A 27,721-nucleotide genomic window follows, 5' to 3' on the forward strand; every position below is an offset into this window, starting at 1 on the left:
AATACTGAAAGGAAATAAAAATCCTTTGGTGACACAGCAAGTATTCTCCACTATGGCAGAGATTTGGGCTGGAATTTCCTTAATTTATTTTTCATGCTTATAACTACATATTTATTTTTCTTATGCAATATCTAAGCCAAAGTCTTTAATGCATCTGTCCTCAATGGAATAAGGACAAATGTGCTTAAAGAACTCTTCTATTGGGAGACAAAATAAGAAGAAAAGTACTATGTCTGCATTCTAGGCAAATCCCAATGATTCACTGTTTTCTTTAGCCTTCTCCTCTTGGAAACTGGTGGGATCTTCTCTTGTTTCCAGTTAACACAACATGGAATAGAGAAGCATGCACCTCTTGGCTTGTCTATGACAAGTGACAAAGTTCATAAGACATTGCTCTGATAATGACTGTTGCATTAGACTATTTTATCAGGTTTACTGTTCCACAAAACTTCTAATGTGTGATAAATTCCTGGTGGGAGTAGATGGCAGGAAACTTATGGTCAAACCTGTGGGACTAAGTACTTCAGCTGTAAACATCTGCCAACAGCCCTCTGAGTTTTGAAGAAGAAATGGAACAGTAGAAAAGAACACCATCAGTCTACATTTTGTTTCCAGGCTATGTAACCCTGGAAAGAAGTCCTAGCTAATCCAGGCCAGATTATTATTCCAAGGAGTGTGAGATAATAAATATATGTTAATAAAGTCAATAGTTATATGATGTGTTATATATGAATAAAAATAATACAGACTGTGCATAGTCATCATTTTTATCTTTGTCTTGACCATGAATTTCAATATCAGGGTCTATGTTTGAAACTGGTTAAATAATTTGATGGGTTTTTGTTTGTTTATTCATTTGTTTTATTATGCAGACCTAAGAATTCAATCCTAATCTCTTCAGGGGGATTCTGGTTTACTGGAGTAAGAGAGGAGAGTGGTGGACCTTAGTTACCAAGATGCTTTCATAGAAATATTGCTTAGCACATACATAGTGGCTATGAGTTGCGAACTGTTGTCAGTTACAACTATAGCCAATCAGAAAGAAGTCAGTGGCAGGATGGCTGCATGTGATCTGAGATATCCTCTTCCTAAAGTTGTTATTCTCATTTTAGTTTTATTTGGAGACAAGGCCTTGATAAGTTTCACAAGCTGTACTTGGATTAGCAATCCTCCTGTCTCAAGCTCCCAAGTAGCTAAGATCATAACCTTCTGCCACTAGTATTGGCTCACCAAAGTTGCTTTATTGTAAAGCCCGGATATTTCTTTCCAAATGATTAGACATCTCCATTCTAAAGTTCCACCCTTTTCTTCTATTACTAACCTCCACTCGATCAGTCCTGAGTTATAGCTGAATTTTGGCTACTTTGCAAGTTTTTCTTTCTTTCACCCTTCTTTACCAATTTTCATCTTTTCAACCCCCTAACACTAGGTATGAGAGAGAAAGGATAGAGGGGAGAGAGGAAAGATATCCCTGAATAAAGTCAGGGGTCAAAAATGGAACAACGTTATCCTTAGTTTACTAACTGATTAGGGGCATAGAGTTTCTTGGAGCAAGTTTGATCTTTGCCACCAGGATATCTAATTTCATCTTTTTCTTTCTTCTTTGCGCACAACTTCGTTATGAACCACGACCAACAGCAAGCAACAACCAACCAACCGTCCAACAACAATGCACAGCACCTCTCGATGCTGTACCGTTTAGGTACTCACTGGAAAGTCCCCAGAGTTCCAAAGTCGCATAATTGGAGAAACTATCTGCAGCTGGCAGAATCATCTCCCTGCCAGAGCATGAGGCAAATCATAGTCAGCTGCTGTGAACAGTCTGAAGCAGTCCCATATCTAACACCTGAAATTAAAATTAAAGCATATTCTCATGATATCTCTGTGCTTTTTAAATAAATTAAAATTCCAAATTTGTCACTACAATGGATGTTCTTTGTAAGTAAAATTTGAAACATGTTGTATCTTCTATACTTGTTAGAAAAACAATAAAACGATGAAATGGTCACTGATCTAATTGATAAAATTGAAATTTTAATCCTGGAGAGTTTACAGATCAGTAGAGATCTGCTTTGAGAATTTAAGACATCTATAGAAAAATTACAATTTTGAGATTTCTTTAATGCAACTTGCACACAGCTGTGATGTTCTTTATTCAGTTATCAGTTAAGGAGCAGGGATTGTATGCCAGTCTCTGATTCAGGAACTGGCAACTTGGAACTCCCTGTAAATTCTCTTCCTGTGGGACTTTGTTTCTACTGACATTCATGGTGCCCAGCAATGACTACCTATGCTTGGAATATGTTAGTGTAATAATAATGTAGTTAGGAAAAAGCATTATAACTGCCTTTAAAAGTTCAAATAGAGTGTTGTGGAGTGAAGATTTGAAGAATAAAAATCATTTTTAAATTAATTAATTAATTTACATTTTTGTTCCTCCCCCATTTTCTACCCTCTGGCTGTTCCACATCCCATACTTCCTCCCCAACCTCCTGTCTCCACATGGATGTTCACACCCCTCACCATGAGAAATTACTTAACACTAATGCTTCCACATTTGAATTTTAAAAATTCATAATTTGTTATATTGTATATGCATGATGTTTATGTGTAGGATACTTGTGTCATGAATATGGTGGTTAAAGGACAACTTTGTAAGGTCAGTTTTCTTCTCTCACTTTTACATGGGTTTCAAGTTTCAAACTCAGCTTGCGAGGCTTGCATAGCAAGCCTCTTTACCTCTGAGGCATCTCGCTGATGCTCCTATTCCTCTTTTTTTTTTGAGAAATAAAAGCAGTAGTCTATGAAACTTGATGTTTACAAGTTTTAAAAATCTTTTACATGTCTATATTATTATGAAGTATATGTATCATACCGTTCAAAGGCAAACATATATTTTAGAATTATATCACTGAGGTTTTAGGTGCTGGTTGTAGGATATTTAAGAATTTACACTATAAGTGTAATGCTTAAATCAATATGCTTGCTTAGATTGAAGGATGTATGTTAGAACAATTTTAGTGTAATATATAAAAGATAATTAGAGTTGTACTATGCAAATATAGGTGTCCACACAGTGCTATCCAAAATAGTATTAGATATATTTTATACACAACAGTGGTTCATAAACAGGAAAGTGGACACAACTTAAAAACTCAAAACTAATACTTGCATAATAAACTAAATGGTCAACTTTGCAACTCAAGTGTCTCTTATTCTTTGTAGGTTTGAGTTGGGGGCATCTGTGTTCTTTTCAGTCTTGTTGGTTGTTATAATGTAGGATTTACAAACTGTTCGAGACTCAGAGAAAGGCACATTTTGATTCTGTGTGAAGGGAGACTTTTAAAAACAGCTATTACAATTGTCTGGAGTCAGTAAGAGCTCAATATGAAGTTCAAATGAAAGGAATGGGTAGTAGTATTCAGACATGCAAACATAAAAATTTAGGGCCACTGCCTCATAGATACCATATTAAATTGTAGCATTCTGTTCTCTGTATAGGCCAGATGTCAATTTGTGTAATCAACTGAAGCTGCCCTCATATTTTCTGCACTCATATCTCATTCAAGCACTGTAGACAAAGGCAACAGAATGAATTCAAATTAACTGTAATTCTCATCTCTCTATATCTCTGTGTTTCATATTAATTAAATTTTAATTGACTTGTAATAATTTTACAAATACATAGAATACAGTGTGACATTTCAAGACAAACATTCAATGTAAAATGAGCAGATAGGATTACCTGGCTTCTTTACCTTTAACAGTGACCATTTCTTAGTGCTGGGAACATTCAAAGTGCTCTTTACTACTTTGAGAGTATTTTCAATAACAGTAATTTAATAATAATAATAATAATAATAATAATAATAATAATAATAAAATTGTAAACCAAGTTTTCCTGAGTAGCACATTGACAATTATTTTTCTTTTTTAGCAGATATTTTCTTTATTTACAATTCAAATGTTATCTCCTTTCCTAGTTTCCCTTCCAAAAACCCCCAATTTCATCTCCCTTCCCTCTGCTCATCAACTCACCCACTCCTGCTTCCCTGTCCTTGCATTCCCCTAAACTGGGACATTGAGCCTTCACAGAACCAAGGATCTCTCCTCTCACTGATGTCTAACAAGACCATCCACTGCTACATATGTGGCTAGAGTCATGGGTCTGCCATGTGTCTCTTTTGTTGGTGGTTTAGTCCCTGGGAGCTCTTGGGATGCTGGTTGGTTCATATTGTTGTTCCTCCTATGGGGCTGCAAACCCCTTCAGCTCCTTGGGTCCTTTCTCTAGCTCTTCCTTTGGGGACCCTGTGCTCAGTTCAATGGTAGGCTGCAGGCATCCACCTCTATATTTGTCAGGCACTGGTAGAGCCCCTCAGGAGACAGCTATATCAGGCTTCTGTCAGCAAGTACTTGTTGGCATCTACAATAGTGTCTGGGTATGGTATGGATCCCCACGTGGTACAGTCTCTGGATGGTCTTTACTTCAGTCTCAGTTCCACACTTTATCTTTGTATCCCTTCCTATGGGTATTTTGTTTCCCCTTCTAAGAAGGACCAAAGTATTCACACTTTTGTCTTCCTTCTTTTTGAGCTTCATGTGGTCTGTGAATTGTATCTTGGGTATTCAAAGCTTCTGGCTTAATATTGACTTAACAGTGAGTGCATACCATATGTGTTCTTTTGTGATTGAGTTACCTCACTCAGGATGATATTTTCTAGTTCCATCTATTTGCCTAAGAATTTCATGAATTCATTGTTTTTAATAGCTGAGTAGTACTCCCCTGTGTAAATGTACCACATTTTCTGTACCAATTTGTCTTCTAAAGGACATCTGGATTCTTTCCTGCTTCTGGCTATTATAAATAAAGTTGGGCTGAACATAGTGGAACATGTGTCCTTATTAGATGTTGGAGCATCTACAGGGTATATGCCCAGGAGTGACAATTATGGCTTTGTAGGAAAATGAATAGAACTAGAAATTATATTAAATGAAGTGACTCAAATTCAGAAATACAAACATGTATGTAGATGCTAGGCCTTAATTTCTTTACATGCATGGATTTTCTTCCTTTATTTAACTTTATAATATAGCTACATTTCTATCTTCCCTTTCCTCTCTCTAACGATTAGAATCTAAATCATCTCATATACCTCTCTAAGCTTTCTTTTAAATTCATGGCCTCTTGCTTCATTAGTTATTTTTACTGTTATGGTCCAAGTCGTATAGAGAAGGAGTGCCCAGGAAGAGAAGCTCATTGGCTAAATGTTGAGGTTCTAGCTACATACCTCATTAGCATTGAGAACTCAAGGTTTTTCTGCTATGTGACTGATTGCCATGGTCCCCAGTGGAGTGTTATGGCTACTTGTTCCCAAGCAGGTAGAGGTAGGTGGAGAATATCTCCACTCCTGCTGTTCTCAGTTCTAAGATTTCTGGGGTGTGAGTTCATTCAACTTTACAGTTCTTATACCTATCTGGTAACAAGTTCCCACATACCCTATACTATGCCATCTAACAAATTATATTCCAGTTTTGTTAATGTTGCTGCAAATGATAGATTATTATTGTATGTATGTGTGTGTATATGTTTGTTTGTGGTGATGTTTATGTGGTGTATGTGTGGTATTTACATGGTCTCTGTGTGGTATTTACATAGTATGTATGTAGATGTGTGTGTGGTGTTTATGTGGTGTGTGTTTGGGTATGATATGTGTGTGGTATGTGTGATGTTTATGTGCTGTGTGTATGGAATGTATGGTATGTGTGTATGTGTATGTGTGTGTATGGTGTGGTGTTTATGTAGTGTGGGTATATGTGGTGTCTATATATGTGTGCTGTGTGTTTGTGTGTATGCATGTATGTGTGTGTTTTCATGTTATTTCTGTATATTTGTGGTGTATGTATGTGTGGTATGTGTGTTTCTGTGGTGAGTGGGTGGTGTTGGGTTTTTTGTGATGTGTCTCTCTGTGTGTAGTAAATGTGGTGTCTGTTTATATGGTGTGTGTGTATGTACATGTATGTGTACAGGCATGTTTGTGTGTGTTATATGTGTGTGGGGTATGTATGTACACATATGTGTGTATGTCATGCATATGTATATAATGAGTGCATGGGTGTATGTGTGGGTTTTCATGCATGGGTATGTGCCTGTGTGAGTGTGTGTTATGTGTATATGGTTTGTGTGTGTCTATATTGGTTTCTGTGGTGTGTGTGCGTGTATGTGTGTGTGTGGTGTATATGTAGTGTATGTTTATGAGGTGTGTGTGCATGTATGTATTTATGGTGTTTTTGTGTGTGCATATGTATGTACATTTGTATGTGTGTGTGGTGGTATGGATTTTATGTGATGTGTGTATGGATATATGTATAGGCTTTTGTGTGTTCATGTGGTGTATGTGTGTGTATTTTGTTTATGTGGTATGGGTGTATGACTGTGTGATGCATATGTGTGTGTCCATGCAATGTGTGGTATTTGTCTGTTTAGTGTGTTATATTTATGTGGTATGTATGTGTGTGATGTGGTATGTATATGTGTGATGTGGTGTGTGTGTTGCTTATGTAGGTGTGTGTTGTCTGAACTGTATGTGATGTGTGTGGTGTGTGTGTGTGTATTATGTTTATGTGGTATGTGTGTGCATGTGTGTGGGTGTGTGCCCACACAGGAAAATACCTGACATGGTTCCTTCTCTTACTTTACTTACTGTTATTTTATACTAATAAATAGGGAAGTGTGAATATCCTTTTGAGATTTTGATTACACTTACTTCTGGTACATATCCTGCTTGCTATTGCATAATTACATAGCTATTTGTTTCCAAATTTCTGACCCATAAATGCTGTGTTAGTTGACACTCCCACCAGCAAATTATGAGAATGCCCTTTCTCTATTTCCTCATTAGGATTTGCTATTTTTGTCTTTTTCATAACAGCCACTCTCTATCTCATTACAATTGTGACTATCATTTCTCTGATGACTAGTGATGTTGAGCAATTTTGCAAATACTTGTTGGCTATTTTTCATTAATTACATTTGTTTTCAGGCAATTTTGCACATGTACAAAACTCTCAATCTCACCCTCCCTACTGCCCTGTCTATTTCCCTCAAGGAAAATCTCTTTTGTGTTCATGTTTATCCTTTTTGTTTGTGACCTATGAAGATTAACTAGGGCTGTCTGTGTGACTACAGGTTGAGAGGTATATGTTGGATCTGGACAGATTACTCTATATCCATTTGAGAAATGCCTTTTGGATCATTAATCCACTTAATGATATTATAATATATATAATTATTTAATCTAAGTATTTTCCATACAATATATTGTGATCAGGTATTATTTTCTTTTTCTGAAATCCTTCCTGATCTTCCCCACATCTCCATCCAAGTTCATCTGCTTTCTCTCACTTCCCCTCTCTCAAATAAAACAAATGAAGATAAAAACAAACACAAAACCCAGCAAGATAACATTATTTTCCAAACTAAACACAATGAAACAAAAATCACACACACACACACACACACACACACACACACACACACACACACACACCATAAACCTTGTTTCTGTTGACCAATTACTGGGCAAGAAAGGTAGTTGATATACCCAGTGACACTATTGGAGAAAACTGAGTTTTCCCTTGCCAGCAGGTAACAGTTGTAAATAGCTTCTTGGTTAGGAGCAAGATCCCAAGTCTACTTCACCTTCTGAGTGCTAGGAACCTGTCGTGGACAGCCCTGGGGCTAATTATATTTGATGTTAATTCCATTCTCCTGTGAGTGGTTGTGAACATGGAATGAGTCAGCACTCAGGTGATTTCCTGTAAACCCGTTTCCCGCCTTAATTTGTAATATAAAGGAGAGCAGATGATTGGGCAGATAAAAGGGAAGGTGGAGTGGAAGGTAGGGGGAGAGAAGAAGAAGAAAATGGAAGAGGGAGAAGACAAAGAGGAGGAGGAAGACAAAGAAAAGCAGAGCAGAAGCACATGGCCTGGAGAAACGGCAAGTTCTAAGGTGTCTCATAAGCTGTGGAAGATGGTAGTATAGCGGTAGACCTGCCCAATCTAAGCACACAGCACGTAATCATATTAACTGTGCTGTGATTTCATTGCTGGGCATATTTAGGAGGAGATTTAGAGCAACAGGAACCTATCTAGCTTGACCTTGTGCAGGTCTTTTATGTGTTGTCATAGTCTTTGTGAGTTTATACACGCATCAGTCCTGTTGTGTCTGGAAGACACTGTTTCCCTGGAGTCATCCATCAGCGCTGGCTCTTACAGTCTTTTCACTGCTTTTTCTTCATCAATCCCTTAGTCTTGAGGGGAGGAGTTGGTGAAGACATCCAGTGCTCCAGAGTCTTTCATTCACTCTTTATACGTTGTCCAATGATGGTTTCGGTCTCTGTGATAATACTGATGGGTTGCAAGAAGCTTCTCTGATTAAGAATGAATGTGTCACTGACCTATGGGTATAACAATATATTGTTAATAGTCATTTTATTGACATGTTCAGTTAGTGGAATAATAGTAGTAGGTTTTCTTTAGACCTATAGCCTATCTAGTCTTGGGTTCTTAACCACATTAGCAGTATCAGGTATGAATACCTTGTCAGGGAGTGGACAGTAAACTCAATTTAAATAGTGGTTAGTTACTCTCATAACATTTGTGCTGCTATTTCACCTATATGTCTTCTAGACAGATTGCTATTGTAGGTATTAGGGTTTATAACTGTGTGATGTTAATTACTTTTGAGGGAATTAATTTTATTTGTGTTACTTGAATATATCTATTTGAGTATTATACTTATTTGAGTATTAGTTTGAGTATTTGAGTACTAATTCCTTGTCTGGTGAATAGTTTTGAACATCATCTCCCATTTTGAGGGGTTTCTTATCACTGTCTTCATGGTTTCATGTGGTGTGTGCATATTTTTGGGTTGAAAATAATCAGCCTTTAATCCCAGCCCTTGGGAGGCAGAGGCAGGTGGATTTCTAAGTTTAAGGCCAGCCTGGTCTACAAAGTGAGTTCCAGGACAGCCAGGTCTACACAAAGAAACCCTGTCTCAAAAAAAAAAAAAAAAAAAAAACAGAAAAAAAAATCTTATTTGCCAATTTTGATTAGATAGTTTGAACTTGTGGGATAATATTAAGAGATATTTGTCCCCAAAAGTCCATAAGCATTTCACCTAGGCTTTGTTTAAGTGATTATATGGTTTCAGGTCATATAGTTAGGTCTTTATTTCATTCTGAGTTGGTTTTAAATATGCCACTTGAGGGTGTGTCTAGTTTCCTTCTTCTCAGTATGGATGTCTATTTTCCAGCATTTTGTCATTTCATTGGCAAAAGTTTTTATCCAGTGCATGCTCTTACTATCTTTGACTAAAAACAGTTTGCATTCATGGATTTGTTTCCATGTCCTAACTTCTGTTTGCTTGGTTCCTATGATGTATTTTATGCTACTACCTTACTATTTTGGTTACTATAACTTTGTAGAATATTTTGAGTCAGTGGTAATTTCAGTTTCATTCTTTTTAGCACAGGGTTGCTTTTACTATCCAGGATCTTTTATAGTTGCATACAATTTTTTTCCAGGCTCTTTGAAGAATGTTGTATTCTGATAAATGATAAAATAGATCTGTCAATCACTTTGGTTAGCAAAGGCAACTAAGATATTTTTTTTTTCAGTCTACCAATATAAGATATCCCTACAAATTTTTGCCTTAAGTTTTATATATATATATATATATATATATATATGGAGAGAGAGAGAGAGAGAGAGAGAGAGAGAGAGAGAGAGAGAAGGAGAGGGAGAGAGAGAGAGAGACTTAACTATATGACCTGAAATCATGTAATCACTAAAACAAAGCCTAGGTGAATATTTAGGGAACTTTTTGGGGGACAAATATCTGTGAATAATAATATGAATATAATTGTCATTCATCTTTTTAAATCTTTTACTTGTTTCTTTATTAACATGTGTATACATTTCTGATAGACAATTACTATTGGCCACTTGCCTAAGGAATGCCATTTCTATACCTATTTCATACCTTTGAAAATCAAGGGAGTCTTCTGTTTAACTGTAGCACTACTGACAGGTGATATCTCACAGCTGAGTCACGAATACAAAAATCTCAGCAAGTTAAGGGCACCATATTGCCTATAGTATACTACCCACTCAGATTGGCCTGTGACTAAAGACTAATCAGTATAGAGAAATGAAGTCTTTTTTGTTATTGGACATTTTCTTTATTTATATTTCAAATGTTATCGCCTTCCCCGGTACCCCACCCACAATCCACTATCTAGTTCCCTTCCTCCTGCTTCTATGAGGATGCTCCTCTCACCCACCCACCTGCTCAAGGCTTCCTGCCCTAGCATTATCCTATATTGGAACATCCAGCCTACAGAGGACCAATGGTCTCTCTGCCCATTGGTTCCTGACAAGGCCATCCTCTGCTAAACATGCTGCTGAAGCCATGGGTCCCTCCATGAACATTCTTTGGTTGGTGGTTTAAACCCTGTGAGTTCTGGGTGGGGGGGATCTGGTTGGTTGATATTGTTATTCCTATGGGGTTGCAAACTCCTTCAACTCCTTCAGTCCTTACTATAACTCCTCCATTGGGAACCCTGTGCTCAGTCCAATAGTTGGCTGTGAGTATCTGCCTCTGTACTTATCAGGCTCTGGCAGAGCCTCTCAGGAGACAGCTATATCAGGTTCCTGTCAGCAAGCACGTCTTGTCATTCACAACAGTGTCTGGGTTTGGTGACTGTATATAGGATGGATTCCCAGGCGAGGCAGTCTCTGGATGGCCTTTCTTTCTGACACCACTTCACACTTTTTCTCTGTATTTCCTCCCATGAGTATTTTGTTCCCCCTTCTAAGATATACCAAAGCATTCCACACATTGGTCTTCCTTCTTCTTGAGCTTCATGTGGTCTGTGAATTGTATCTTGAGTATTTTGAGCTTTCAGGCTAATATCCACTTATCAGTGAGTACATACCATGTGTGTCCTTTTGTCTTCTATCAATCAGGGTGATATTTTCTAAGAATTTGCCTAAGAATTTCATGAACTCATTGTTTTTAATGGCTGAGTTGTACTCCATTGTGTAAATGTACCACATTTTCTGTATCCATTCCTCTGTTGAGGGACTTCAGAGTTATTTCCAGCTTCTGTCTATTATAAATAAGGCTGCTATGAACATAGTGGAGCATGTATCTTTGTTATATGTTGGAGCATCCTTTGGGTATATGCCCAGTAGTGGTATAGCTGGGTCCTCAGTTAATATTATGTCCAATTCTGAGGAACTGCTGAACTGATTTCCAGAGTGGTTGTACCATCTTGGAACACCTCCAACAATGATGGAGTATTCCTCTTTCTCCACATCCTCCTCAGCAGCTGCTGTCACCTAAGATTTTGATCTTAGCCATCCTGACTGGTGTGAGGTAAATCTCAGGGTTGTTTTGATTTGTACTTCCCTGATGACTAAAGATGGTGAATATTTCTTTAGGTGCATCTTGGCCATTCGGTATTCCTCAGTTGAAAATTCTTTGTTTAGTTCTGTACCCCAATTTTTAATAGAGTTTTTTGGTTTTCTGCAGTCTAACTTCTTGAGTTCTTTGTATATATTAGATATTAGCCTACTATCAGATTTAGGGTTGGTAAAGATCTTTTCCCAATCTCTTGGTTGCCATTTTATCCTATTTACAGTGTTCTTTGCCATACAGAAGCTTTGCATTTGTCTCTTTTTGATCTTAGAGCATAAGCCATTGGTGTTCTGTTCAGGAAAATTTCCCCTATGTCTATGTGTTTGAGGCTCTTCCCTACTTTGTCTTCTATCAGTTTTAGTGTATTTGGTTTTGTGTGGATGTCCTTGATTCACTTGGACTTGAGCTTTGTACAAGGAGATAAGAATGGATCAATTTACATTCATCTACATGCTTACCACCAGTTGAACCAGCAGTATTTGTTGAAAATGCTGTCTTTTTTTCCACTGGATGCTTTTAGCTCCTTTGCCAAAGATCAAGTGATCATTGGTGTGTGGGTTCACTTCTGGGTCTCCAATTCTGTTTGATTGATCTACCTATCTGTCTTTGTATAAATAAGTACCATACAGTTTTTATCACTGTTGCTCTGTAATATAGCTTGAGGTCAGGGATGGTGATTCCCCCAAAAGTTTTCACTATGCTGTTTTGTTTGTTTGTTTGTTTTGTTTTTGTTTTTGTTATTTGAATTTGCAGCCACAAAGTCTTAAGTCTCTGCCTCAACACCAGACAAATGTATTCTTTTCTGTTCCAAACCTCCTTAAGGAATCTGCAAATACCTCTGCCACAAATTTTCTTCATAGTTTAATGTTTCCCTTATCTAATCCTTCCTTCCTCAAATCTCTTTATTGATCCTGAATGATATACTCCCCTAAGTGAACTTCCTATGGCTAAATTGAGTCTCTTTTCAAAGATACTAGACTAGTAAGCTCTGTGATTGGTGAACATGGAAAAGATAAGGAACCTATATGTAGCATTCACCCCTAGGAACATCATCTTTGTAGGACTTCCTGCTTAATAAAATGTGTATTACTTAGGGACAATGTGAGTGTCTATTTCCTGAGAGACAACTTGGATGAAGTGCTGTCTGAAACTGAAGCTACTTTCCCCAGACTTGAAGTCTTGCTCCTTTGTGACATTAATGCCTACCAATGGCATTAGATTTCCATCATCTGATTGATTTATCTGTCTTGTGACACTGAACTTAGACATAGGAATGCACCTGAAAATTCACCTGAAAAATCATGAATACTAATACCTGACAGGAAAATAGGAAAATGAGTTTAAATAGCTTACCACAGCACCTGGTATTTAATAAATATTAACTGAATGTGAAGTCTATGCATAACAACATAACTATAGGTATTTTAAAATTTGTGTCTTGTATTTATTCCTCTCCCACTGAAGCCAAACAAGGCCTCCCAGCTAGTAGAACATATCGCATGTATGGGTAACAGCTTTTGGGGTAGTTCCTGTTCCAGTTGTTCAGGACCCACATGAATGAAGGTCAGCTGAACATTTGCTAAATATGAGTGGGGAGGCCTAAATCCAGCCCGTGCATGTTCGTTGGTTGGTAGTTAAGACTCTGAGAGCCTCAATGGTCCAGGTTAGCTGATTCTGTTGGTCTCCATATGGAGTTCCTCCTATTCTTCCATAAGAGTTCCAAAGCTCCATCCACTCTTTGGCTGTTGGTGTTTGTACTGTACCTGACTATGTCAGCTGTTGGTTGGATACTGTCAAAAGATAATATGCTCCTATCTGCAAGCATATCGAAGTATCATTAATATTGTTAAGGGGTTGATGCTTGTCCATGAGATGGGTCTCAAGTTGGGGCAGTTATTGGTTGGCCATTCCTCCAGTCTCTGTTCCCTCCTCTGTGCCTTCATTACTTGTAGACAGGATAAATATTGGGTTGAAAGTTTTGTGGGTAGGTTGGTGTCTCTAGCAGTCCACTGGGATTCCTGTCGGTACAGGAGGTAGCTTCTTCAGGTTCCATCGTCCCAATGCAGTGCATCACAGTTAAGATTATCTCTCATTGATTCATGGGTGCCTCCCCTATTGCAGGCCTCTGTCTCATCCTGGAGATAACCCCTACCTCCTTACCCCATCAGTTGCAGTTTTCCTTTCATTTTCGTGGTCATCTAGTTTTCTCTCCTGTCCTCTACACTTGATCCTGAATACCCCATTCCCTTCCCCCTCTCACCAATGACAAGACATCCATACAAAAAGTAAACAGAGAAACAATGAAACTAATAGGCATTATGAATCAAATTGACCTAATAGACATCTATAGAATATTTCATCCAGGCCTCTTTGAATTTTTGGTAGATAATAATTGCACATTCTTTAAAATGTGGTTAGAAGTATTTATGTTCACAAGTCTCTCTATGTTAGAATAATTATCAAAAATAAAAGATAGCTTTCCAAGTTTTGAGTCTCATTCATCCTCCCACTCCCTGTGGCACTGATGCCCAACTTTTGGTTAAATGAAGCTCATAAACACCATTCCATTTAATTCTTATACACACAAAATTTCTGTGCTACATCTGATCCTAGATAGCATTACTGGATAATTCACTTATGTGTGGAAATCTGGGTCATCACAAGAATTTGAAATGGTTTGGCCTTGGGTTCCATGGAGATATTTAATGAAGTCAAACAGTGTCAAACCATCTGGGTTTCATTGGGCTTTATAGCCTTTGAGCATTACTTTGTACACTGAAAACAATATAAGCAGAGTGTTTACCTTAACAAAATTTCTAATAAAAAAGTTTTTCCTCAAAGACATTGACGTTAGCAGAACAGTAAGAAAGTAGAACTATTAACACACACACACACACACACACACACACACACACACACACAATCACACAAGAACCCAGAAAATGAGCAGATATTTTAGATATCAGAAGAGCTATACTTTCCCACCACATCAAATTGCAAAAGCAAGCTATAATTAATCTAATGTGATAAGAGCTCTTTTTAAAATTCTTTTACATACAGCATTCTTCATTCTTTCTACCTCTTAAAATAAAGTTGATAGAGTTTGAGGATGCCTCCATAGGAGCTTTTAGAAATTATCAGTGTTGTCATCAAAACTAAAGAGAAAGTCCAGCATTTCTTGACGTTTTGTGAAGTAATTTATTGTCTAAACTATTTCTAACCTGATGTTTGAGATTCTAGTTGCTATTCACAAAGAGAAGTATAGAACTTGCTAAAATATTGATATTATTCCTCATCTTTTGGCAACAACTTAATGCAAAGTGATTGTTGGAGGCTATAGGAATGGTCATTGATAGCTAGTCCACGTTTTGGTTTCTGAAACATTGATGCAACATTTTCTGCCAGCTCTTTTTTTTTTCCTTTATTTTATTTATTTATTTTTTTTTTTTTTGGCAAGCTGACTATGACTAGGACACAAGAACTTTTGGAATTTATTCTCCAAGTGTCTCTCTGTGCAGATCATGGGTACTTAGTTGGAAGAGCATTCTGTACAGGAAAGGTCCTGATTTATTGGGGAATAAAAAAAAATCAGTAATTTGATGCATTGGTTCTAGATATCGTTTCACTGTTGTTTACTGACTGTTACCTTCTTCAGGGAGAAGTCAGAGGTTCTTCTATACCTTCTACAAATCTAGCTGTGAAGAGGGCCCTCTCTCAATGGTATCCTTATTTCATTCATCTGCTTTGTCTCAACTCAGGCTTCTGAGCTTGTAGTAAAAATCTTGTTTTATGGATCTAATATAGAATAATGGCATTGATGCATTTATAGGTAATTTACAGTTATAGAGAACTACATTAGAAACAAAGATTAACTATAAACTAGTTTAGATAATTATTTGAAGAATCGATTTGATTTTCTCCAATAAAGTATGACTCAGTTAGGACATCATTGACCTAGTGACTTCTTTGCCAAATACAATTTCAAAATTAAGTTCTAAATATAAATAAGTGATACAAATAAGTTACTACTAATACAGTCCTGGTTACTAAAATGCTAGCATTGTGCATTATACAAGTGCATTTGACCAACTTAGAAGTTATTGACAAATGTAGTGAATATTGCATTTCCCTATGAAACTCTTTGACTTATAATCTAAAATGAAATCTCATTTAAAATATTGAGTTATATCATTATTTTTTACTCCAAATTTAAATTTATTTTAGTGTTTAACATAAAGGTTTTTTAATCTTGAAACTTAATTCATAGTTATTGAAAATATTTTACTCTTGGGAAGATATAACACACATTTATAAATATGAAGAGGGGAAAGCCAAATTAAAAGTTACATAATTATTCTGTATTACTATTTTATTATGAAGAGATTTGCTTGGAACAATGCTGTGTGACACCAAGGCCTTTCTAGATAATACAGGAATGTTGGTGGAAGACTGGAGTTCTACTTAAAGCCAGTGGGAGATTTAAACAATCAACTCTTCATAATTCTCAATGTTTAAGTCAAAGTCAAGTGATACCCAATTGATGAAGTTTAGCATCTTTTAAATTTTTCTTGTCATTAATCTCCTTTTTATGGCCCATGCCAGGTTTGTTTGAACTTCATATGTCAATCAACAAGTATAAAAGAACAAACAAGCCCACATTTTCTACCTAATGTAAAGCCTGCTAGGAGGAGTTTCCATACTTTAGCCAACACCTTCCCTTGCCTATTTTTCTTTTTTCCTCAGACTCCAAAATGAACTTTCTACGTTCTGTTTTTACGATGCCAACATTGTTGGATTCCACATATGAACAGTATCATTCACATTTATCTGTGAATGGTTTATTTTATATACTGTAATGACCCAAGCTCATTCATGTTATTATAAATGACAGAATTGACTTTTTAAAAGATTCCTAATATTCCATTGTATGTATTACTGCATATTCATCACCCATGCATTCTTTAGTGGAAAATTATACTGACACAAAATCATGGCTATTCTGAATAATGTAATGGCTAAGAGAGTTCACATAGCTCTTTGGGATCTTGATTCTGGATTTTTTTGGATGTAGTCCCAGAAATGTGATTGCCAGGTCACCTGGAAGCTTTATATTTAATGGTTTTGAAGAACTATCAGGCTGTTTTACATAATAGCTATAGCAATTTGCATTCCCACCCACATTGTTCAAGGGTTTCTCTTGCTTTGCATCCTCAACTATACATACTGACTTTCATTCTTTAAAAATAACACAGATTTCAGTAAGTGTAAGGTGAGACCTTATTGTAGTTTTAATTTACATTTCTCTGATCAGTTATTTTTAACTTAAATTTATTTACCTGTTAGCTGACATATCTTTTGTGAAATATCTTGGGTCCTTTGACCATTTTTTATACGAAGACACATACTGGCTCCTGAATCATCTACCTTTTTATACAATTTCGGTACTAAAACCTGCTTTCACTATTATATTAGGCTAAATAAAAGCTGGTACATGGAACTCATCTCTCTGTAATATATATCATGTGAGTTCTTTTTTGATTGGGTTTCCTCACTCAGGATGATGCCCTCCAGGTCCATCCATTTGCCTAGGAATTTCATAAATTCATTCTTTTTAATAGCTGAGTAGTACTCCATTGTGTAAATGTACCACATTTTCTGTATCCATTCCTCTGTTGAGGGGCATCTGGGTTCTGTCCAGCTTCTGGCTATTATAAATAAGGCTGCTATGAACATAGTTACCAAAATTATTAATTTTGAAACTTTGTTTCTGAAGTTTGGTGGGTTTCTATGAGCTTATTTCTTTAAGCAGGTGATGTTACTTTTTTTCTGATTTGAGTGTTTGTCATAGCTTATTCTTACCTATCTGGGCTGGGTAGGACATTCAGTGCAATGTGGAATGCAAGTGCAAAAGAATAGACATCATTGCATATAAGGTGTATAAGATATTTCACTATTTAGAAGGAAGTCTAATTTGTTATTATATAACATGAAGATAGTCTATAAAATAGAAATGATCTTCTAAAGCAAAGAAATACCAATACCAAAAAATACTATTTGGTATTATCAGAAAGGCAGTATATATGTGTGTATAGGGGATCAGAGTTCTCAGGAGTAACAATGCAGATATGATAGTTTGCAGATTGGTAACTTGTGCAGAATTTGTTACACATCTTGGGAACCTTGGGTTGGTCAGTTTATCTGTATGATAAACTCCATTAATGCTCAACTATTTGCTCTGTAAGCTTATGGGAGCTTGTCAGTGAGATCTTCCTCTGATGATGCAGTTGACTTTTGGTAATTCTCAGTGTATTTACTAATGAATTGAAAGAAATTACTGATAATGGATCCAGATGATAGACTAACACACCATAATATACTATGTGGGGAGAGCTTTTGTATTGTGTTCCTCCCAATGACCATCTAGGGAACAATATGTCTTCAAGATGGCTTCATTAATTACTGTCAAGACTCACTATGATGTCATGGGTTGTTTTAACTCTTTAGATGCACGGCATTTTGAGATAGGTTAAGTGGCAATTTCTGGTTTCCTTGGAGACTCAATAGTATCATTTGATATTTTTCAGGAAGCTGTCTTATGAGGGGATATTTTGTTGAAGCAGACACGTGAGAGAATGTTTAGCTGAGAACAGGCATTTGTTTTTCTGGAAGCTATCTAGTGAAAGGGCATGTGATGCTTTGCTGAAGCAGATGCTTGAGAGGACACGTGATGTTTGGAAAAAGTATAAGTATAACCCAACAGACAGTGGATGGTATTTTGGCTTTGGTCCGCCTTGCTGGTCTTTGCTGATCTATGTTTGTTGTGACTTTGTAGAGGAAAATGCACCATAGAACTTGTGGTGGCATTCTGGCTGCTTCTTGATGCTTTGGCAGGCTCATGCCAATCGGAAGAGGTATGTGGTTTCTTTTATATTGAGCCACTGCTGATTCATGTTTTGTGTGTTACTAGGAGACTGGAATGTAGCATCCAAATTGGAATTGCCCCAGTGAACTCCTTCTAAGCCGGTCCATGCACCCCTTGTCCTGTTAGCCATTTTTCTCCCCTACCTGTGGTTGGTGGGCTATAAAGGAGAGTGAAGCATTTAAGAACCCTTATTAAAGTAGGATTTGAAAAATCTAGTCCTACAGTATGCCTTCATAATACAGGTGAGACCTTTAGAAAACTCTCAATACTAATTGTTTAAAATTCAAAATTTTCAGTTGACAAATCATAAACATGTAAACATGGTAGTCAATAACAGTTTGAATTTGTCCTTGTCTTAGCCATGAGATATGCTTGCTTATGAGAAATGGTTTAGTTAGTTATGAATAGGTAACCACATATATCAGAGGAGAAATGTGGTTCTGTTCTATTTGATCAAAGGTGTAGGATAAAAAAGTAAAGCTGAAAAATAATTCAGAATTTTAGATAGGGTGTGATAACCTGACTTCACTTTGTTTCTTCAGATTGTTGTGAGTTACTTAAACAGATGTGATAACAGTTGTGAGAAACATTAGGCATGCTTTGTATGCTCTATGATCAACTGCTGGTAGCAGGTCTGAGCCTGAATAGAAAACAAGAGAGTAAAAGAATTTTTCTTTTTTTAATTTTTTAGAAATTGATATCTATATAAATTTTATAAGGCAGGGGACCAGGGGGGGTGGGCCATGAGTAGTGAGGGGTTATAATTTGCTTTGTGCTGATGTACAATGTTGACCAACATGAGAGAGCTGACATGCTTGAAGAAGAGGAGGCTAGTGAAACTGTGGATTGCTCTGTGAATGGAAAATACTACAGAAATAATTCTGATTTCATCCAAGGTGGTTGTGTATTATAAAACTCTATTTTGGTTATTTTTGTTATGACAATATTCAATTTATAGATTAAGTTTACCTTATTAAATAGAAAATTCTAGGCAATTTTGAGCATTATTGAGTTAATTTGGTTTTGTTTAAGATTCTGACCTATTACATTTGGTAGAATAACTTAAACTGAGTTTATTTTAGTTTTTTTTTTTTTTTGGTTTTTTTTTGTTTGTTTGTTTGTTTTTTTTTTTGTTTTTTTTGTTTTTTTTTGTTTTTTTTTGGTTTTTTGAGACAGGGTTTCTCTGTATAGCCCTGGCTGTCCTGGAACTCACTTTGTAGACCAGGCTGGCCTTGAACTCAGAAATCTGCCTGCCTCTGCCTCCAGTGTGCTGGGATTAAAGGTGTGCGCCACCACGCCTGGCTATTTTAGTTTTTAAATTGTTTAAATTATGAACAACACTCAGAAGCTCAGAAAATACCTAGAAGTTTTAGACCACAATCTTATCAACTGTATGTTCCAAATCTAAAACTATTTACAATGATTGAATAACGTCTGCTTTCAAATGGGAATTATACATCAAAGATTACACACATAGCAGACACAAGACTAGTGTGTAGCTTGTAGAAGGTGCACATGTTCAAATATTGTACATTATATTTTTAAAATAGAAAATAAATATTTATAAATTCAGGTGAATTCCCTGCTTTTTCTAGCTTTAGATCTTTTGATTTCAAAGTAGATTAAGGATGCTTGGCTTAAATGCACTAATTAAAAAATATCCCATGTACACAAAAAGATGTATAGAAGGCAGATATTAAATCTTTCATGGGATAATAAGATATAATACATTGGGACTGGCGAGATGGCTCAGCAATCAAGTATGCTTACTGCTCTTGCAGAGTATTCATTTCAACTCCCAACATCCATATTGGGGAACTTGACTGCCTGTTAACTCCATTTGCTGTGGATTCAATGCCTTTCTTCACATGTATAAACTCATACATGTACATCCAATTAAAAATAAAATCTTCAATAAAAATAAACATAATTCAGTGGCACTTGTATTCTCAGAAAACTACACATCTGTAAACTCTACCCAGCAGTAAAAGTCTGTTAAGGAAGGCTAGGACTGGGAATGGGAGTGGGTGGGCTGGGGAGTAGGGGAAGAGGGGAGGGGATAGGGGTTTTTCAGAGGGCAAACTAGGAAAGGGGATAACATTTGAAATGTAAACAAAGAAAATATCTAATAATAATAATAATAATAAAAGAAATCTCTAGTACTCAACGACTTTCTTTGTTCCCTGCCATAGCATCTAAGAACTTCCTCCTCTCGATCAGGTGCCTCACGAGCCTATTTTCAGGTGCCTGCCTATTCTGAGCATTTCATTCCAATGGAATCATACAAACATATTTTTATACATTTTTCTTTTACTTAGCATAATGCTCCTGAAGTTTAAAATATCATCACATGTCACATATATTAGTACCCTATTCCTTTTTACGAGGTAATACTACTTCCTTGAATGGATGGGGCCCACATGATCTGTTTATTATTTGATATAGATTTTGCCTTCCTTCTACTTGGGACTGTTCTAAATTAGTCCTGCTATAAATATTTGTAGGCAAATTTTGTTTCAACACCTGCTTAGATTTGTTTTTGTTAAGTTTAATAATGTACCAGTGTTTTCCACTTAATCCTGGAGTTGATTTATGACTCAGTCTCTACCATTCCAAGAGAAAAAGAACATTATCCAAGGTTCAAGGAGGTATGGAATTAGTCTACTTTTCCCAACAGAATAGAAATAGAAAACTGCCAATAGAGCATAAAGGATCAGAATTGAACTATCTTCCACTTCTGAAAATGTCTATGTTTAGAGTGGGAAAGAGTAGCTGTAGAGAAGCCTAGGCTGTGATTATAAAGAAATTTTTTTCTCTATCTACAAGTCATTGCTGTGTTTTTCATTCTCTTTAATGTTTCCCATGTATCTTCTGCCATATGAATATTATTATCTAATATTCCAGTTAGTTATAGCTTGAGTATTATCTGAAGGGAATAGACTCTGAGAGCAAAAGGCCTTGTGTTATGCTATGTCATCTTAGAAATTCTCATCAGTGGTTAGAATCTTCTGTCACAAGGATCAAAAATATTTAATATTGATACCAATCAATATCATAAAACCATAGTCCTCGGTGTTTCTGGCTGACACCATATAGAGAAAGTCAGAGCAAGCTTTTCAAATATATATCAGGTCAAATTATTTCAAGGCTTTACATGCAATTATATCAAAGTCAAAGCCTTTACTGTGTCTTGCAAAACTTTTACAGCATAACGTCTATCCATAGCTACAGATGCTTACAAAGTGGGAAGCAGAGACAGAAGGAATGACCATCCAGAGACTGCCCCACCTGGAGATCCATCCCATAAACAACCACCAAAACCAGACACTACTGTGGATGCCAACAAGAGCTGGCTGATAGGAGCCTGGTATAGCAGTCTTCTGAGAGGCTTTACCAGTGCCTGACAAATACAGACGTGGATCCAATAGCCATACATTGGACAGAGTACAGGGTCTCTAATCAAGGAGCTAGAGAAAGGACCCAAGGAGCTGAAGGGGTTTGCAGCCCCATAGGAAGAACAAGATGAATTAACCAGTATCTCCAGAGCTCCCTGGGAATAAACCACCAACCAAAGAAAACACATGGTGGGACTCACAGTTCTAGCTGCATATGTAGCAGAGGATAGCAGCCTAGTCAGTCATCAATGGGAGGAGAAGCCCTTGGTCCTGTAAAGGTTATATGCCCCAGTATAGGGGACTGCCAGGGCCAGGAAGAGGGAGTGGGTGGGTTGGTGAGCAGGGGTGGGAAAGGGAAAGGATAGGAGGTTTGCAGAGGGGAAACTGGGTAAGGGGATAACATTTGAAAAGAAAATATCTAATTAAAAAAATCTTGAATCTCACAGAACGTGAGGATACTGTGAACTTTGGTTTGGTCTTTGCCTTTCTCCTAGTACCTGAACTCATACTGGTGAGTACTCAGGCCATGGTACAGGTATGTGGATGACTTTCCTGTCTCCACAGGTAGGCTGCTTCTTTTCTTCTTTCTATACTTTCATTATAGCACACTCTCTGATCCTGAACACTCTCTTGGCTTTGACAATTTTTCTCTTTCCCTTTACCTTAGCCTTTTGATTGTTGAAGAAATGGCATGTTCTTCCAAGTCTGAGACCACAAGAAAAAGCTTTTAGAACATTTATCTTTTTCCTTTATGATTTTCTGTCCCATCTCTGAGTTCTTTTTTTTTTTTCACATTCACAGTTTGCAGTATTTATTAGTACATTTTGCTTTTTGATTCTTGTTTGAACTCTCATAAGTTGGTAAAGTTGCATATCTAATTTTCATCTATCTGCTGTAGTAGGCTAAGACCTACGTACAGCAGGTGCCATAAACTTCATGTTTAAACAGAATAAATGAAATGACACAACATTTGTCATCATTTTAAGTTACTTTACGTTAGCTAGCTCATATAACACAATAATCCAACCTCAGTGACCTGGATTCTTTTTATCTGGGTGAGTCCTGCAGAAGCACTGAAACCCATGGCCTGTTGAATGCTAGACAGGTGCTTTACCACTTACCTGCATCCCCCAAACAATTAAGATTTCATAGTTAGAATATTACTATGGGAACAAGTATGTTCTAACTATGAACTGGGAATACCTAACTGTAGAGAGAGTATTTTCTGTATTGCATGTATTCATCACCTGTTAATTAAAAACCCTATAGGAAAGGGAAGAATAGAAGATGGAACACCCAGTAGGCAGAAAGAATTGTCTGACAGAGCCAGTTGCAGGGCAACATGTATGTGATGAGGAGAGATATATGGCACCTCTGAGCAGAGCTAACCAGCCATGTGGCAAAATATAGATTAGTATAAATCAGTTATATTTTTAAATATTTTTATTAGGGATTTTCCTCATTTACATTTCCAATGCTATCGCAAAAGTCCCCCATACCCCCCCACTCCCCTCCCCCCCACTCCCACTTTTTGGCCCTGGCGTTCCCCTGTACTGGGGCATATAAAGTTTGCAAGTCCAATGGGCCTCTCTTTCCAGTGATGGCTGACTAGGCCATCTTTTGATACATATGCAGCTAGAGCCAAGAGCTCCAGGGTACTGGTTAGTTCATAATGTTGTTCCACCTATAGGGTTGCCGATCCCTTTAGCTCCTTGGGTAGCAGATGCTGGTGAGGATGTGGAGAAAGAGGAACACTTCTCCATTGTTGGTGGGATTGCAAGCTTGTACAACCACTCTGGAAATCAGTCTGGCGGTTCCTCAGAAAATTGGACATAGTACTACCGGAGAATCCAACAATATCTCTCCTGGGCATATATCCAGAAGATGCTCCAACAGGTAAGAAGGACACATGCTCCACTATGTTCATAGCAGCCTTATTTATAATAGCCAAAAGCTGGAAAGAACCCAGATGCCCCTCAACAGAGGAATGGATACAGAAAATGTGGTTATATTTACACAATGGAGTACTACTCAGCTATTAAAAAGAATGAATTTATGAAATTCCTAGGCAAATGGATGGACCTGGAGGGCATCATCCTGAGTGAGGTAACCCAATCACAAAGGAACTCATACAATATGTACTCACTGATATTAGCCCAGAAACTTAGGATACCCAAGATATAAGATACAATTTGCTAAACGCATGAAACTCAAGAAGAACGAAGACCAAAGTGTGGACAGTTTGCCCCTTCTTAGAATTGGGAACAAAACACCCATGGAAGGAGTTACAGAGACAATGTTTGGAGCTGTGACAAAGTCAATTATTTTAAATCATTAGCTAGTCAGGGAATAAGCCTAGCTATATGCTCTAGGTTTCTCTAAATATATTTAGAGTTGAGTAGTTATTCTGTGAGCTTGAGGCCAGCAGGAAAACATCTTATTACACTTAACTCACTCAGACTGAGTTCTATCTAGTACTTCCCCTGGACCAACCTGTCAAATGCTGAGATTACGAATACTATATTAGGCCACTATGACTGGCCAAGTAATTTTGATTTTATCTCAAATCCCTTTTAAGTAACCACATCCAGAAGAACAGAACTGAGTTGATGCCATGAGATTTTCTTCCAGTATTAGGAAGATGGTCTACAAGGTGGTCAGAGATCATGCATTCCTGGGCAGCATGAAAAGTTATCCCAGTAGTACTGTGAAAAGAGCGCACGACTTATACCATGAGATGCTCTGATATCTAAGTTATTGTAATGATTAATAGTGTTACACTGATAGAAATTAGAATCTCTTAGGAAACAAATCTTCATGCATACTTCTGAGTGATTATTGTGATTAGGTTAACTTCTGAGAACACCTCTGAATATCTGGATTAGGTTGATTGAGGAGGGAAGACCCACCTTAGATTTACATAGCATCATACCTTGAGCTAGCATCTGAGAATGAGTCAAGACAAGAAGGCAGTCTGAGCATAAGCATTTACCACTTTCTTTTTCTGACTGCGGAGGAATTATGGCAGGCGAGCTATCTGCTCTTGCTGTTGTGCCTTCTCTGCTATGACAGACTATATCTCTTAGTTCTATAAGCTCAAGTTAAACCCTTTCCTTAAATTTACAGTTAGGTATTTAATCACAGTAATGAGAACAGTAATGAAGGTAGTTTTGAACAGTCTAGACAAACAAACAAACAAAATTTTTGAATCAGAACTAGATTTGGGCTTTAGTTTAGTCACTATTTAGCCATTTGTTCCTGGGTCATATAATGTTTCTCTGTACTTGTGTGTACTTATTTAAAATGCATGAACAAATGTGTACCACTGAAACTGTCAGGATGATGAAACATAGATAAAGGAGAATCTGCTTGCCATATTGTATACACAATCAACTGTTTAAGCAGAGTTTGAAGGCAGAGAGTGAATTACAGGAAAAGGAATCAGAATATGAGGAGATCCTGAGGTAGAGAAGCAATTGTCTACTGGAAAGTCTAAGAGTGGAGTAGATTGCACTAACCCACAGAACAAAATAAAAACTTGTAGGACATAATACTGTGGAGCCAGGAAAAGGGAGCTGTTGAGGGCTTGAAACAGTGGGAAGCCAGCAATGAACCCAGTCAGGGAAGCCGCCTGGCTTACATTGCATTTGTTTTTGATTGAATCACATCTTACATCACATAATCCACGAGCAGCTCAGGTAGAATGTGAACTGAATTGGCTGAAGTTTCCCTCTTTTCCCATGTCTATATCGCTTCTTTATATTAGCTTACTTAAATAAAAATGTGTCCTTCTATAAGGTGGTTTTGTTAGATTTGATTTATTTTTATCATATTGGTTTGCATAAGGCCATATCATCAACGTCTATATTACACTTATGCATACTTACCTCATTTTCACTCACCTCCTGTCTCATGCCTTTCTACCCTTCAAATTGTCTTCTTTGTTCCCTTAGACATCTTTCTTCTACTTTCATTTCTCCTGTATATGAAGAATTATAATGTGATATGTAAGCGTCTTTAGGATATGTTGACTTCTTTTATTCATGCAAATTATTCAATCTTGCTTTATGAAGATTGCTATGAGAGGTAAATGCTTTATATGATGTTTATGCTCTATAACTATTAGCTGCATTTCTATTACTACAATCTGTTTATGTGCATATCTAAGGTATATATAAAATATCTTAATGAGCTGAGAAGGGACCTATTGTACTTCAAATTGTATTTCAAGTGTTCATTTCTGTGTCTCTCATTGAATTTCACCATGGAAGTTATTGCTATGGGCCAGAGTGCTAAGATTCTCTTTTCTAATCTCTCCTTCCTCCTGAGACCAATTACTCATTGTAACTCTCAGTTTCCCTGTCTGTAATGAGAATTGAAGACTTGAGTACAGGTCTCTTTTGGGATGATAGTAGGTCACAATGAGCTAAGAGGGATTAGAGCCCTTGGAAAAAAATGCTAATATGAATTTAAGAAAGCTACTGTCATTTTTGATGTCACGGTTGAAAGGTGACAGATATACACAATGAATTACCCTTAATAATTGCTCTGTAGAAGCAGCATAAAATTGCCCTGAAGATGTCTAGACATAGTGGGTCTCCTGGTATTAGGAAAGCTGTAGAAATGTCAATTAAGATGAATGCCCAAAGGCAAAAGAAAAGAAAAAAAAAAGAAGAAAAAGGCCATCAGCTTTTGAGTCTAGGAAGAATCTAAATTTCTTCCTCTGAACTGTTAATAGGTGTATATAAGTTTCCCACTGTCTTCTCTGCCTAGGACACAAGATGCATTGTTCCTGTTTCAACAAAGTGGAGTTGGAGGCTTAATGATTTCTCCTGGGTAAATCAGCTGCTACTGGAATCTGTGTGTTCCTAACTCTAGGAACACACAGGACTTTCTAGTTAGATTTGCAAAATCATTGGACCTTACGTGAAGCCGTGAAACAAGTCGTCATGGCAGAAAGAGTACAATATCTCTTACTGCCCATTCATAGCTAAAACTAGCCATTTTGCTCACCCTGATGCTGTTTAAATGATATGAAGATAACTGCCGTATAGCAAGCCTGGCCAAGAGCAAGACTTGAAAGGAGCCAGGCCAGGTCTAGATGTTTCTAGCCTTAATGGACTCTGTTGTCTTTGTACCAAGCCATGTCTTAGTTTTCCCCCTAGTACTTACATATCAAAACATACCCATCTTATCCTTTGCTTTCAGTGCTTGTGAAAGATAATTTATTCTTATTATGGTAGGAAGGTAATAGTTGAACTGTCAAAAATTTTCTGTACCTCAGATTTTTATCTGCTAGGATAATTTGCTTATATTTTTATATCCCTTATGATTCTGTTCTTATAAAAATTTGCTATCAAGCCAACTGCATATATTAAGTAATAATTAATTTGCTTTCCCATTTTTAATTAACTGGGGACTTAAACAGCTGCCAAATATAACTCCTGATCAGCATGAGCTACAAGGCCTATGACCACACTGAAACGCTTGTATCCAGTGGGAAGAAGGGAAATTTCCAGCCTTGCCAGCTGAAATGGAGAGCTGCAATTATGTGTTAAAATAACCGTCTGACCTTGAAAAAATGTGGTTCTTCTCTGTTTGTGGAAGTACTTCACGGTGAGAAAATCTAGGCTAGGACGTACTGACAACTGTTAAGTTTTCAAGTAAAAGCCTGGAGACTTTCCGGGGGTTGGTTGAATGGCCTTTTTAAAAATAACTGAAGTTAGGACAATTTTGAGTTAAATTTTGATAATATTAAGGACTGCCCCCACTTTAGGTGGATGTCCAGGATGTGTTTTTATTATGAGATGCAATGTTTTCTGTACTTGCTAACTGCCATGAATTCATGGATTCAAGAGATTTTTTAATATATTTTTATTAGGTATTTTCCTCATTTACATTTCCAATGCTATCCCAAAAGTC

Source organism: Mus musculus, chromosome 2 (genome assembly GCF_000001635.26).
Source record: "Mus musculus strain C57BL/6J chromosome 2, GRCm38.p6 C57BL/6J".
In the NCBI taxonomy this organism is placed as follows: domain Eukaryota; kingdom Metazoa; phylum Chordata; class Mammalia; order Rodentia; family Muridae; genus Mus; species Mus musculus.